The sequence below is a fragment of the Dasypus novemcinctus genome, chromosome 9 (assembly GCF_030445035.2).
Source record: "Dasypus novemcinctus isolate mDasNov1 chromosome 9, mDasNov1.1.hap2, whole genome shotgun sequence".
NCBI lineage: Eukaryota > Metazoa > Chordata > Mammalia > Cingulata > Dasypodidae > Dasypus > Dasypus novemcinctus.
In genome coordinates, this window is record NC_080681.1 from 127931820 (window position 1) to 127946629 (window position 14810).

A 14810-nucleotide genomic window follows, 5' to 3' on the forward strand; every position below is an offset into this window, starting at 1 on the left:
AGCTTCAGACCCACCCTGTTAACTAAAAATAACATCTGCAAAAGGTCCTGTGTACAAATGGTTTCATACTCACAGGAATGTGGGTTAAAATTCATTTTCAAAATCTTCTTTGCTCATATACAGAAACAAAGCTGATTTTTGTATGTTGACTTGTTAATTCCTTTGTGCTGTTGGAATATGCTTTATACCTGTATATGTTATAAACTATGCAAATCTTCATTATTATATTTGCTTTAAACCATCAATTATCTTTTAAAGAAATTAAAATTTGAAGGAAAATTCTTATGCTAGACATATATTTATTTTTGTGTGCTTTATTAATTTGTGTAGATATTACTTTTCCTTCATAGTGAAACTGAAAATATATTTCGATTTCATAAAAATGTTTTATCTGGATATAGATTTCTGGTTTGACAGATTTTTCCTTTTGACACTTAAAAATGCCATGCCATTTTCTTCTGGTTTGTATTGTTTCTGATGAGAAGTCAGCAGTGATTCAATCTTTGCTTATTTCTTTTTTCTTTTGTTGCTTTTAGGATTTTTTCTTTATCGTTGTTTTTTGGCAATTTCATTATAATGTATCTTGGTATAGCTTTCCTCACATCTATCCTGCTTTGAGTGACTTTATAGTTTAGTTTGGGAAAATTTCAGCCAATATTTCTTCAAATGTTTTTTATCCTTCCTAAATTCTAACAAGTAATTTCATGTATGTTAGATTGTTTGATATTGTTCCATTGGCCACTGAGTCCATATTCACCTATCTCTTCAGTGTTCAATCTGCTTTGTAACTCATCCACTTATTTTTCATTTCTGACATAATTTTCAGCCTTAGAATGGCCATTTGGTGCCTATTTAGTGACTCTATTCTCTCATCATCTTTATATTTTCCCTTAGATTCCTGACTATATTTATGAAAGCTGCTTAAAAGTCCTTGTCTGCAAATTCCATCACATCTATCATTTCTGTGTCAATTTCAATTGACTTATTTTTCTCCTGACTATGGGTTATATTTTCCTTCTTCTTGACTTATCTAATTGTTAGTTTGCTCACCATTATGAATATGACTTGCTTGAGTGTCTGGATCTTATCTTCTTGTAAATAATGTGTACTTTTGCTCTGGCAGGCAGTTAAGTTGTTGCAGATCAGCTTGATCCCTTCAAGGCTTATTGTTAAGCTTTGTTGGGTGAAGGGCAACCAGAGTAGGTCTTACTGTGTGACCGGTTTAGCTGGATATTAAGATGGGACCCTTCTGTGGTCCTTTACTGAATGCTCTAGGTGCTCATCAAGGTCTCTCTACATTGGTTGTCTTTCAGCCTTGGGTGAACTCTAGGAATTATTCAGTGGTCAGTTACTTTCCTTGCGGAATTGCATTCCAAGCAATTGCAGAAGCACTTAAGGATAACCCTATGCAGATTTCTCTGGAACTCTTCTCAACATTACTCCCTCCACTCTAGTACTTTACCATTAAATCCAGCCACATACATCTCCTTAAACTCCAGTCTTTCCTGAGCTCAGGAAGACCACCGTGCTCTTCTTGGGTCTCCCTTCTTTCACCATAGTCTGAAAAGAAAGCTAGAAAATCATAAGGCTCACCTCATTTGTTTCCCCCTTTTCAAGGACCACAGTCTGTTGCCCAATGTTTGAAGATCATTGTTTTATATATTTTGTCCAGTGTGTGAGTCATTTATGGCTGTAGGACAAATCTGACCTGGTTTCTCTATCGTGGATGGAAGCAGAATTTAGGCAAGTCATGTTTTAATGTCAAGCCAGGCTCTGCCACTGCCTAGTTGTATGGCTTTGGACAAGTGTCATCATGTCACAGAGTCCAATTTTGTATCTTTAAAATAGGAACAATAATGCTTACCTTAATGGTCACAGTAAGAATCATAGATGTAAAGTTCCAGTGTAGTGCCTGGCACACAACACATCCTTGACAAATAGTAGCCATTAGTTATTTTTATACACAACTTCAACACTAACTTGCTGTATGACCTTAGGCAATTCACTTCGCTATTTTTCTCATTCATATAAAGGAGACAAGAATCACTGTGCCAATACTAGCCATCATTTGTTGAAGACTTACTTTGTACCAGGGCCTCTAAGCATGCTGTACTTGTTATCACACAGTCTTTGCTGAGTTAATATACCAGTTGGTGAACTCTTTGAAAGGAAAGCTCTGCCTTATTCCTTACTGTATAGCTCGTTTCTAGTCCAGTGTCTGGCACATGGTAAACACTTTGTAAATATTGAATGACATGTTGTACTGGACTCATTAGCATGTAAAAGAATTACATGGGCCCATTGAGACAGAAATATGAAGTAACATAATTTTGAATGGAAGCTCCATAAGGGTACATGTCTGTCCTGTTCTCCATCCTACCTCCAGAACCTAGAACAATGCCTGAAACAGAGGATGCACTTAATATGCATTTATTGAATGAATGAATAGAAGGGGCACCCACTTCCCCACCTGGGTAGGAAGTGTAAAGCATGTTGAAGCATCCTAAATAGGAAGTGCCACGCTGGCAGCTGCATGCTCCCTCCAGTTAAATCGGAATTCTCAGTAGAGGGGTAAGAAGTTGAATTCAGAAGACAAAAACTTTGAAATAAAATCTTAACTATAACATTTATTATTATATCTGTGACTTTAAGAAAATGTGTTTAATTTTGAGTCTTGGTTTCACCTTAGGTAAAATGGGAATGGTGATAACAATGGTCCCTGTATTACTGTATTGTTGTGTGGGTTAAATGAAATGATGCAAGTGTTTGCACATGGTAGATGCTCAATGAATGTTGGTTGTTATTATGGGTAAATGGGCAATGGGAGGACCAGGCACTTGGTTTCCTTTATGGATCCATGGTACCTGATATTTTCACAGAGAGTGGGGTCATAGACTTTACCTGGGGTGCAGGATGGGACCCAGGAGGAAACCCATAGGTTACAGGGTTTCCTGGGCAGGCTGTTTGCAGCTCCCCTCGAGATTGCTCTCAGCATCTCAAGGAATCACAGGTTTGTTCTGAATCCAGAGAGGAAGGCAGGTCAGACTGCTGCGCTGGTTCATTCTTTTATCCCTTGTAATCCCAATGAACAAAATTAGTGCATTAATTACACTTCATCTAGGGTGTCAGTAAAGGTAGGTATGCTTTATATCTCTTTATGGAGCTGAGATTCAATTCACATAGCACTTTTTACAGTTTGCCAGTTTCTATGAAATGTAATAAGTCAGTGATCAAAGTGCAGTTCTTTGAAAACCCTCTTACCCCTACATGAAAAGGTTGGACTTCATCAGATTGCTTGAGCTGAACTCAAATGTCTCAACACTATCATCGTCCCATAGGTTCAGAGTCCCTGGCCAAGACTGACTTCGTAGAGAAAAATTTCATTTGGTCATCATTTCTGGAGACACCATGGGCATCTCTTCCTGGGGCCAGCCACCCTGATACCTCCTTGAGAGTTCACAGGTGCACTGCCTTGGACAGTGACCTGGGGTAGGCTCTTGTTATCGCTGTTGTCATTTTAAATGATGTGCATGTGTTTTGTTTCCTAGCTGCTAAAGCAAATAGCAATGGGGTTGGTGTAATGACAGGAATTCATTGGCTGATGGCTTCAGAGGCTAGAAGGCTGGCTTCCTCCTGAGGTCAGTGTCTTTTGGCCATCTTTGGGGTTCTTGTCTTTGCTCTCATGTGGCAGTGCACATGGCGACATCTTCTCTTTTCACCTTCAGGATCAGTTGACTTCTGACTTTTGGCTACTCCCCATGGCTTCTCTCTCCATCTTCCACTCTGCTTATAAAGGCCTACAGTAATCTGGATTAAAGTCAGACCTGATTCAGTGGGCCACGCCTTAACTGAGTAACATCTTGACAGCATCTTCTCTGCAGTGGGTCCACACTTACCAGAATGAGGACCAAGACCAAGAACATGTCCAAACTGGGGTAGACAAATCAATCCACCACAACACATAAAGTGATATATTTGGAAGCCCACTGTGGATTAGGATGATAGATAATTATCTTCCTGTCTTTTATGGATAGTACAGGCTTTGCTTTTGAAAATTTCTAAAACCCAGAGGACACTGGCCTAGCTGATAAGGAATTTATGAAGTACTGGGTAGGACAGAACTCCATGAGTTTGTTTGACTTCTTCCTTCTTCTTGATACTTGGCATGTCCCTTCATTAATATACTTGTAGAAGCAGAACAATGGCCTCCTTAAGATGTCCATGGCCTATTCTTCAGAATCTGTGAATGTATTAGGTCATGAGGCAAAGGGGAATTGAGATTGCAGGTGGAATTAAGGTGGCTAATTGATGACCTTGAGATAAGGAGAGTACTCTCTGTTATCAGGTGGGCCCAATGTCATCACAAGAGTCCTTGAAAATGCAAGGAGGAGGTAGAAGAGGTCAAACTGATGTACCATGAAAAAGACTTTTCCAGTTGTTGCTGGCTTTGAAGATGGAGGAAGTGGCCATGAGCCAAGAAATGTAGATGGCCTCTAGAAGCTGTAAAAGGCAAGGAGGGAGGTTCTCCTCTAGAATCTCCAGAAGGAACACAGCCCTGGTGACACCTTGCCCAGTAGAGGCATTCCAGACTTCTGATGTCCAGAACTGTATGATAATACATTTGTGTTGTTTTAAGTCACCAAGTTTGTGATCACTTGTTATAGCAACAACAATAAACGAATAACACAACCTACTCAATATTAATTTAAATTTTCCTTAAACTTTGAGGCACAGTTTGAGGTCCACCACCAGGAAACCTCCCCTGACTTCTGCCACCTACAGTGACCCCTCCGCCCTCACAATCGGGGTGTTGCCTCTTGTTTACCAAATTCCGCCTTTGAGGCCCTTCCTTCCCCACCTTCAATCGGAGCATGTGGTCATTACTGCTGATTCAACTTTTAAAAAAAGTAAAAGAAAAAGTAACTGATGTTAATGTTTCCAGTACCCTGTATCTGCTATCCACATCATCTCCTGGCTGTAGCACCTGAGTCAGAAATGTGAGTAGGGGACATCAATCTATAGTCACAGCCATGACTTGAGGCCAGAAGACCCAGTGACTAAAGGACCACTGAGTTCAGATAATTGACTGATGTTCTGATGCTGTTTTGGGTCAGCTGAATTGTAGAATAACACAGGTTCAGTTCAACATGCTACATTTACAATGATAATACTAAAAAAAATTTAAAAATTTGTCTTTAACAAATAATTGCATTTTATTGGCCACAGGTTGTAACATCTTGCTCATGATCAATACCCAGTAATATATATATATTTTACCATAATAGTATTTTTTTAATTTTTAATTTTTATTTATTTATTCCCCCTCCCTTGTTGCTTGTGCTTGCTGGGAACCGATCCTGGGAACTTCTGATGTTGGAGAGAGGCACTCAATTGCTTGAGCCACCTCAGCTCCCTGGTTTGTTGTGTCTCTCATTGTCTTTCCTCTGTCTCTTTTTGTTGCATCATCTTGTTGTGTCAGCTCTCCATGTGGGCCAGCTCACCAAGTGGGTCAGCTTGCCTTCACCAGGAGGCCCTGGGAACCAAACCCGGGTTCTCTCATATGGTAGATGGGAGCCCAATTGCTTGAGCCACATCTGCTTCCCAACACCCAGTAATATTTAAAGAGTGAATTGGTAAATGAATAAAAGGGTGGGATTTGAGATTCAGTCATGTTGTGGGTTCTTAACCAGGTTTAGTTTAGACAATGAAGCAGGGGCTAGAGAAGAAAGTGGTCTGGATTGGCTTTGGGGAGACCTGAATCAAATCCCTCCTTCATCAATGTCTCCCAAGGTGAATGTGGGCTGGTCCTTTCCTCCTTTGCAATTGAGAGTCCTGATATGTCAAGAGAGAAAGTGGTCAGAGGAGAGACACCTCACTGTTCCTCAGTTCAGAAGCTCTAAGCTAAAGTCACTCTGTAAAACAGGTCTGAGTGGAGGGCTGAGGTGAGCAGAACTGGAAGGGGCAGGCAGATGATCCTCGGTCTGGGGTCTAATTTCCCTGAAGCACACACTGTTGGTACTCTGTCTGGGCCTCTTGGGTTCCTTGCCTTTTTCTGCACATGCATCTGCATTTCCCATGTGCTTTGCTTCTACTGATGACTCCTGCAGTGATCTTGGAGGCTCACTTCAGGGCTCCTGGAGCACCTTGCTACATGCACACAGAGCCAGAATTGCCTAGGAGGACACATCCCCAGAATGATCCTATTCAGTGATTGGCAGCTGGAAGCACGTGTCAGTCCAGCCTCCTCACCTTGACTTGGAACAACCTTGAGGAGCAGTTTCCACTCCAAGCTTCCCTGCAGGATCAGCTGAGGTTGGGCTGTGCCTGAACTCATACTGTCCTTGAATTCCTGTGCTCCCCTGTGTTGTTCCTGCCTCCTCCCTACTTCTCCTGGTAGCACCCAGGTCCTTGTTCCCAGGCTGCTTCTGGGAACCTACCTATGACACCCTCCTCCTGCTCAGGAGGTCCCCAGGTGGCCTCTGCAGAAACTCCAGCAAGGCTCGGCCAGCTACAGACACTACAACTGGACGAAGCTCCTGGCTGGGTGCGTGGCTTGGCTAAGGCAGTGCTTCAGCAGCCACGCAGCTCTCAGATAGAGGGAGTTTGGGTTCCATCCCTGACTTCCTGCTACTGGGCCAGGAAAACCCAGCACCTTTTGGACAGGGTCCAGAGAAGTGTCCCAGTACTTGGCTGGGCTGACAGGAGAAGATTCTGAGACATGCTTCTTTGCAGATGGTGGTGGATGCATAATTTTTGGAAGGGGTCTCTGGAGCCTCTGCCCTGCGGTGTACCTAAAAGCATGTGTTTAGCCTATTCTCCAGGCCTGCAGCTCTAGCAGGCACAGCCAGAGCCAGCAGCACATGGCCAGGGCCAGCATGGCCCAGTAGAGGGCAGCCAGAAAGACCAGTGTCTGCTAGAGGGTGCCACAGAACCCAAAAAGACCCCCAGCCACAGCCTGCTTTGTCCTGGGGTCCCAGGAGGACCCGTACCTTCCCTGAGACCCAGCTCCCTCTTCTGTAAAATGTTTCCAACTCTGCTGCTGTCTAGCTGGGGTTTGTGCTGTAGATTAAGGAGAATAAGCTTTGGAAACTGGAAAGCACTCGACTGATATGAATTTTTCTTTCCTGTCTCTTTGCTTCACCTCCTTTCCAATAGCAGCTTTCAAACCTCCCAGCTAATAAAATAAAAGTGGAACATTGGCCCGTCCTTGCTAATGCCCTCTGAAGACATTCCTTCCCTCCAGCCCCACCAGAGACTGTCCCCAAGTCTCACAGCCCCTCCTCCTCCTTCCTCGGGCAGCGCAAACAGCTGGCAGGTATAAAAGGGAATTATGTCTGTTTCTTTTTTCCCTAGCTCACTGTAGCTCTTGGAATAATTCCAGGTCAGTGAGCAGTGCCTGATACGTGTGCAGACTCACAGCCGGGTGTTCTCAGCTTTCAGAGTCCTGGACGCTCAGAGATGGGGACAAGAGAGATGATGGTGAAGGTGACGGAAGGTCACACAGATAAGGCTCAATTTATCCTTGCAGTGTCACCTATTTCCAGTCAAGGAAACTGAGGCACAGGGAGTGTAAGTCACTCGCCCAATGCCACACAGCTAGCAAATGCTGCATGAGCAGTGGCACGAGTTTTTTCTGACCCTGGAGTCAGCTTGAGTCAGCTTGTTCTCATAAGCCAGAGGCAATTTCTAGAACAGTCGATAGCCCTACGTTCTATTTAGACAAATGAACACTGTAACCCTCAGGCACTAACATTGACCCTCCGTCTCTGGGGCTGACCTGTAGCTGGATTTTCCTGTGGTTTTGGTTGCAAGATCCTGAACTTGATGAACACAGGCTGAGAGAAACCGGTTACATATTCATCAAGAGAACAATTGATAACAACCTCCAGGGGCAAGAACCTATGCGCTGAGTCAACCTGTTTTGCCAAAGATTGGCGGGGCATCTGCTCAGATGCTTTTTCTGGGTAACCTTGAACCCAGCTCCCCAGGGTCCTCAGACCCGTGACTGGCAGTACGTGATGGTTTCTCTCTTCTGTTGGACACTGGGCAGGTTGACAGGCTATCACCTCAGTGCTTTGAAACATGTTCCAGCAGGGTCCGAGAGTCCTTCTGCAGAGGGCGTGCTGCCCCAAAGCGTTGCCTGGGCTCTCTTTATGCAGGAATCCTGTGGGCTGTGGTTAGATCAATCTCCATTTGAGAATGGAGGCAACGCTGCCTCTCAGTGCCTGAGTGAAGACGGGATGGGATGCAGCATCACTGCCTCGGCGATGGTCACCAGTCATGCTTGGAGCCAGCTATGCAGGGCAGGAGACACTCTCACCCATGTTTCGCCCCAGCAAGCCATTCCAGCTGGGGCTCCAGGCACTTTGGACAGTCAAAAATCCTGACCATCCTTCCCTGAGACCATCCTTTAAAAGCCCAGCTTGGAAACTCACCTTATTCCACCCACTCTCCTTCCTTGAGGTGGGCACTTACCAACCCCAGGGCTACCTCCCTTATTCTGGTAAGAATGAACTCCTTGCTCTCTGCAACACACTTCTGTCTTCATTTTCATCATTTTCAATATCTATGTGGATGCTCCTTTCATCACTTGGGCGTTTCAGTTCCTTGATCTCCTCTCCTTCAGTGTTGTCCTCCATCCTATCTGGAAACAGGGTCTCCACACTTGGCTGCCATCCATTCCTTCCCTCCCTGTATGTACATACTGCTTCTCACAACATCCTTCCCATACAACCTGGACTTTTCCTAGAGAGCTGTTTGGCCAACAGAAGGTGAGATGCTCCTCAGAACCCAGCCATCAAGCTGTGAGAAGCTCAAGACGCACGGAGAAGCCAAGTTTAGCCAAGCTGCACTGGTGTCGGCAGCTCCAGGTGAGCTCCCAGCTTCCAGCATCAACTGCCCACTATATAAGTGAGCCTTCCTGAATGTCCTGCAGAGGTGAGCCTTCGATGACACGTTGCCTGCTGCTTTCTGACTGTAAACAAATGAGACCCACCAGTTGAGCCCAGTCAACCCATAGAAATGTGAAAGATTGTAATAAACCACTGTTTAGAGTAAATTATTGTTTGGGTGGTATTTTAGTCAGCCAAAGGGGTGCTGATGCAAAGTACCAGAAATTTGTTGGCTTTTATAATAGGTATTTATTTGGGGTAGAAGCTTACAGTTACAAGACCCTGAAGAGTCCAACTCAAGATACAATAAGAGGTGCTTCCTCACCCAAAGTCTGTTGACACAAGATGGCAGAAGATGTCTGCAAGGGTTCAGCCTTCCTCCTTCCTCTTAAGGTTCCATGGTCCCAGCTTCTTTCAATCTCAGCTGTAGGCTGGCACAAGGCTCATATCTCTTCCCAGGGCTCATTTCTCCTCCAGCTGAAATTATCGGGCAACAGTTTGGTGCTCTTCCTGGGGCCCCAGCATCAAAACTAGGTTCTCTCCTCTGCCATGTCTTTTTCTGTGTTCTTCTCTGTGTGTCTACTGCCATGTAAGAGTCTGTTTCATCAGCTTACCAAGGGGCAGGGACTCAACCCTGCATGCCTTTTTGAAGTGGCATGTTAAAGCCCTGATCTTAACTTAATTTAATTAAAGGCATCTCCGCTGAATCTAATGCAATCAACGGTTATCACACCCAGAGGAAAAGACCAGTTTACAAACATAATCAATTTTCTTTTTTCGGAATTCATAAATAATATCAAACTGCTACTGGTGGTGTGGCAATTTGATATTACTTATGAATCCCCCCCAAAAGATAAAAATGTTTGTAAACGAGTCTATTTCTCTGGGTGTGATACTCTTTGATTGTATTAGATTCAGCTAAGATGTCTTTGATTAAATTATGTTAAGATTAGGGCTTTGATTTGACCATGTCAGTAGGGCATGCCTCTGGTTGAGTCCCTGCCCCCTTGGTGGGCTGTATAAATGGACACTCACTCAAGAAGACATGGAAGAAGACAGAAAGAAAGAGAGCTCCATAGATACCAGAGGAGAGAACTTTGTCATTTTGATCCTGCCTGCAGTGTGACAGAAAGGAGAAGGCTCAAACAGCTAAAGCCCCAGGGAGAGATGGACCATTTAATTGACAGCTTACAGCTGACAATGCAAAGACAGCTGAGACTGATATAGGAATCCCTGAGAGATGAAACCTGTGCCAGCCTGCAGCTAAGATCAGAAGAAGCTGGGCACATAGAGCCTTAAAAGGAAGGAGGAAGGAGAGACCAAGCAGAGATCACCCGCCATCTTGCTTCACCACATGGCAACTGACTTTGGTGAGAAAGCAACCTTGAGTTGGACTCTCTAGGACCTTGTAACTGTAAGCTTTCACCCCAAATAAATAAGCTTTATAAAATATAACAGATTTCTGGTACTTTGCATTGGCACTCCTTTGGCTGATTAATATAGGTGGTTTGTTACTCAGCCTGGAAGTGGGGTGTTCCTGGAGTAAAAACCTACAACATGTGGCACTGGCTTTGGGACTTGGCAGCTGGCAGGAGCTGAAAATACTCTGAGGGACTGTCAGTGACGTCCTAAAGGACAGTGAAGAAACCGTTCTTGGAGGCTGGAGAAAAGGAGACCACTGTCATGTGCTGCCAGAAAGTTTGGCAACACTGTCACCTGTGGTTACCTGGTAGACAGAAAATACTAATAAACTGATGGACTTGACTTAGGAAACTTCTAGACAGAACGTTGACAGTACACACTGGTTTCTTTTTGCCCGCTATGAAAAGGTATGAATACAGAGAGATGAGCAGTCTTTCCAGATGACAAAAGATTCTCAAAGTAAGAAATGTCCTCAGGGTAAGTCAGGAGTGTGGTCTTTTGTTGAAAACTCAGAAGGACTGAAAGACGTCCTTTATGGCTTTTGGCAGGTAGTGTAGAAGACTCTTAAGAGCATTGTCGTACAGAGAGGTTCAGAAAAAGGCCTGTGGCCATCTCCAAAGACCACCCCTTCCATTTCTTCCCTCCCCAAGCACACGTGGCTCTCCTCACATCAAGAAGCGAAGTCCACCCCCTTTCCCCTTGAACCTGGGTGGCCTCAGTGGCTTGCCTGGCTTTTACAATGCAGTGCTGGAATTTTTGAGGCTGGATCATAAGATGCCTAGAAATGCCTGCCTGGGTCTGTTGGAATGCTAATTCTTGGGGCTCTCCCTCCCAGAACTAGCCTCCATGCTGAAAGAAGCCCGAGCACATGGAGAGGCCACAGCAGACCGCCGTGCCAGAGCCCCGACTGACAGCCAGTGCTAACTGGCAGCCGTCAGAGTGAGGCCCCTTGGATGCCCGGGGCAGTTCTCCGGTGACTTCAGCCTGAGTGACTCCGAGTGAGAATTGAGTAGAGAGGTCAACCCACAGAAACAGCATAACAATATGTCATTTCAACTGTGAGACTTTGGAGGGGTTTGTTATATAGCACCAGGTAATGGGAACTCTACCCTAGCCAATCGCTCCTATTGATAAGCCCTAGCCCTTACCAACAATCGCAACAAGTTCCCTTAACATAAAGTCCCAGCCTTCTCACTGCCCTATGACAAACTCGTGCCTATTCATCAGACCCCTTCCGGTACCCTGGTCCCAATAGCCTTTAGCCCAGGCGGGACCTGGAGTGCAGTGCTCCTTATGTGTTTGCCCTCACCTCCCCACACCATGCCCTGACTTTCCCCCCTACCCAGAGTCCCTCATTACAACCATCCCCTGCATCCACACTCAACTTCCTGACATCTCTTTACTTTATTGCTATTCTGGAAATATCTACCTAATAAAATCCAGCTCTCCTCTTTCCAAGCCTTCACCTGAACAGCTGACCTTGACTAAAGAAGCCCCCTCTGACTCCCAGTAAGGGAACGCCTGGGCCTTTCTGAAGCTCATGTCCTCTGACTTCCAGCACCCTTAGTCTTTCTCATGGCTGTTAGTCCATCCCCCTTGGCTGCACTCCTAGATAGCTCTTCCACCTCCTCTCCTACTCCAGCCTCCCACACCACTCCCACCACCGCTTAGCCATGACTTCACTTCCTATGAGCAACGGACAATAAGAAGAGAGCTTCCATGAGCTGCTCCCATCTCCCCACTTCCTGCATCTGCACCCCATCACTACCCCTTTCCCTTCTCCGTGGCCCGTTGAGGCCAACGTCTTCGCCTGTCCACTAAATCCCGTCCTGCTCAAGGACGTTGCTCCAGCAATCCTGTCTTCTCTCTTCTGTTCACCAAGGTGTCGATTCATTTGTGGATAGGCTTTCAGAGAGCCTGTGAAGAATCAGGGCGGGCTTTAATCCATATGACTGAAGAAGCCACCGGAAGACTGAAAAGGACACTGGAGGAGACCAAAACATCGCCCAGTGACAGGGGCAGAGATGTGAGACAAAGAGCCACAGGATTTGGGCAAGCCTGTACCAGGACACTACTGATGTTGGAGAAAGCACAGCCTTGCTGACACCTTGAATTGAGGCTTCTGTTCTCTAAAACCACAATCCAATAGATTCTTAAACCCACCCATTGTGTAGTAGCATGTGTCCTAGCAGCCCTGGCAGACTAAGATGTGGCAAAGCCAAGCCTGTCTTGCCCCTGGCAGTTGTTAGAATAATCTTTGTCCTAATTCCAAAGGCTCTGAACCCAGTATAGGAAATTTGGAAACCACAGAGGGATATAGGGAATAAAATAAAAATCAGTCCTTGATCCCATCTCAGGAGAAGAGGGTGGTTCAGATTTTACCTTGTGCACCCCTTCTGCATGCATTATGTCGAAATGTCACAAAATTGAAATAATATATTATTTGGATCTCACTTTATATTTTAAATCAAAACTAGGTTCTCTCCTCTGCCATGGAACAATTATTTTCCCATATTGTAAAATATTCTTTGAAAATAAGATTTTTTATGGCTAGATAATGTTCCACTTTGTAATGAGTTCTATATCATTTCCACAACTTGAGGCCCCTGTGGGTATCCTTGGAGGTTCACTAATGGCAACAACCCATTGCGCATTCACTGCGCAGCACCCACTGTGTGCCTGCCGAGCAGCTACTCTCAACCAGGCCCTGAACAAGGCAGGTGGACACCAGCTCTCGAGAGCCTGACACCTATTCTGCTTGCCTGAGCACCTCCCAACACCCACCCCCCTGGATTTCTGGGGGTTGGTGTTCAGGTTATACCTCAACTGCCCTCATAAGTGAGCCCAGCGTGCACAAAGCACTGACTCCTGCCTCTCTGTTGCATCCACTGGGAGGTTCCAGATGCTCTCCCTGCACTGCTGTGCTGGGGTGCAGAGAGCTGGCCATCTAACGAGGGGCTGCCTTGGACTCCGTGGGCCAGGACCTTCTAAAACATCCAGGGAAACAGGTTTTGGGGGAGAGAAGAGCGGCATAGGGTGGGCTCTGGAGGCTTTCCACCCCCCTTTGTTGGCATGCTGGGTTTGGGCTCCTTTTGCTGTTGCCTCACAGTCCCAAGGTGACTGCCACAGCTCCAGACAATGCATTTGTGTTCATGGAAGAAAAAATGACACAGTAATAGTCTCAGTGAGCACCCCCATTATGCCTGCCCTCATAACGGGACAGTGAAAGCCACCCTGGAATCTCCTCATCGTGCTTCCCTGTACAAATAGATCACCTGGTGACCCCCAGCCAAAGGGGGCGGGGGAAGGGAGGGCCTGGCTTTTTCACCTCTGAGGCCTGAGATGGCCGCAGAAGTGGCTTGGGAACGGCTGCTGACCAGTCGATTAACTACAGATCACACTAAAAGTTACGGCTTTCCCCACTGCTGGAGAAGCAGGCTATTGCCAATTTTTTATTGTAACGTTTTAATGAGCCGTATTTGTAATATTTTCCCAAGTTTATGATTATCTCCTTACAATAAATTCCTTTAAGTGGAATTATTAGGTCAACAGCCTATGCTAGTTGGAGGCGCCTAATATATATCGAGGGGATTGTCCTCCTCCAGCTAAGAGCAGCTCCATCCTTTCCGTTCCTCGGGCCAAAATCCGCAGAATCGCTCTCCACTCCCCTCCCGGGCAGTCCGCCCACCTGCCCGCCACCTCCACCGGCGCCGCAGGCCCCTCCTCTCCGCTGCGGCACCCGCCGCCCTGGCTGGGACCCCCCCTTTTCAGCACCACGGGTCTCCGGGGACAGACCTCACTTCCTCCACCCCTAACCCCAGGTAAAGGCCCAAGTCATCACAAGCAGCTGAGCTGACCCCCTCCCTGGCCTCTTCTGTCCCCCGCCCGGTCACACCACCCCAGCCACAGCAGCCTCCCGGCTGCCTCTAAACCTCGGGGACCCCCTCCGCACCTGCTGTGCCCTCGCCTGTGTCGCGCAGCCTGTGCCCACGGCTCATTCCCCGCCTCCGTCTGATGCCACCTCCCCTTCTCGGTGGCCCTCGTCCCCCCCAGTGCTTCCGCCCTGGACCACGGAGTCGCGCGGGCAGGAGTGCTCACCCCTGGGCTGGCGCTCGGTGGACGCAGAGGAAAAGCTGGAGGACTCCCCGGGTCGTGTGCCCAGGTCCACGTCCGACGGGCTGGGGCGTGCCCATGGCTCCCCCACCCGCTCCCCCGAGGACGGTTCAAACGCCCGGCCAAGCCAAGTGCCTGAGGACGGGTCGGGAGGTGCCCAAGCGGGCAGTTCCAAAGCCACCCTGCACCCTCCTTTCCCCGGGGAGGGTCCCGGGCAGTGCGCTTGGGCGGCGTGGGCTGTTCTCCGAGGAGGTGGAGACGGGAAGCGGGGTTCGCCTGGGAATGGCCTGGGCTCTCCGTGGGGGCAGGATTCTGCGCCTGCCACGCGCCCACGAGGGCCGAGCTGCCCTCCAGAGCCCTGTGCTCAGCCCGCAGGCGGGGAGC

General features: G+C 46.9%; 1 pseudogene; it reads right to left on the bottom strand.

The window, feature by feature from the left end:
• The window catches only part of LOC101433679 (creatine kinase B-type pseudogene), a 71347-nt pseudogene extending 62708 nt beyond the window's left edge, over nucleotides 1-8639 (bottom strand).
• Between the last annotated feature and the right edge of the window lie 6171 nt (nucleotides 8640-14810).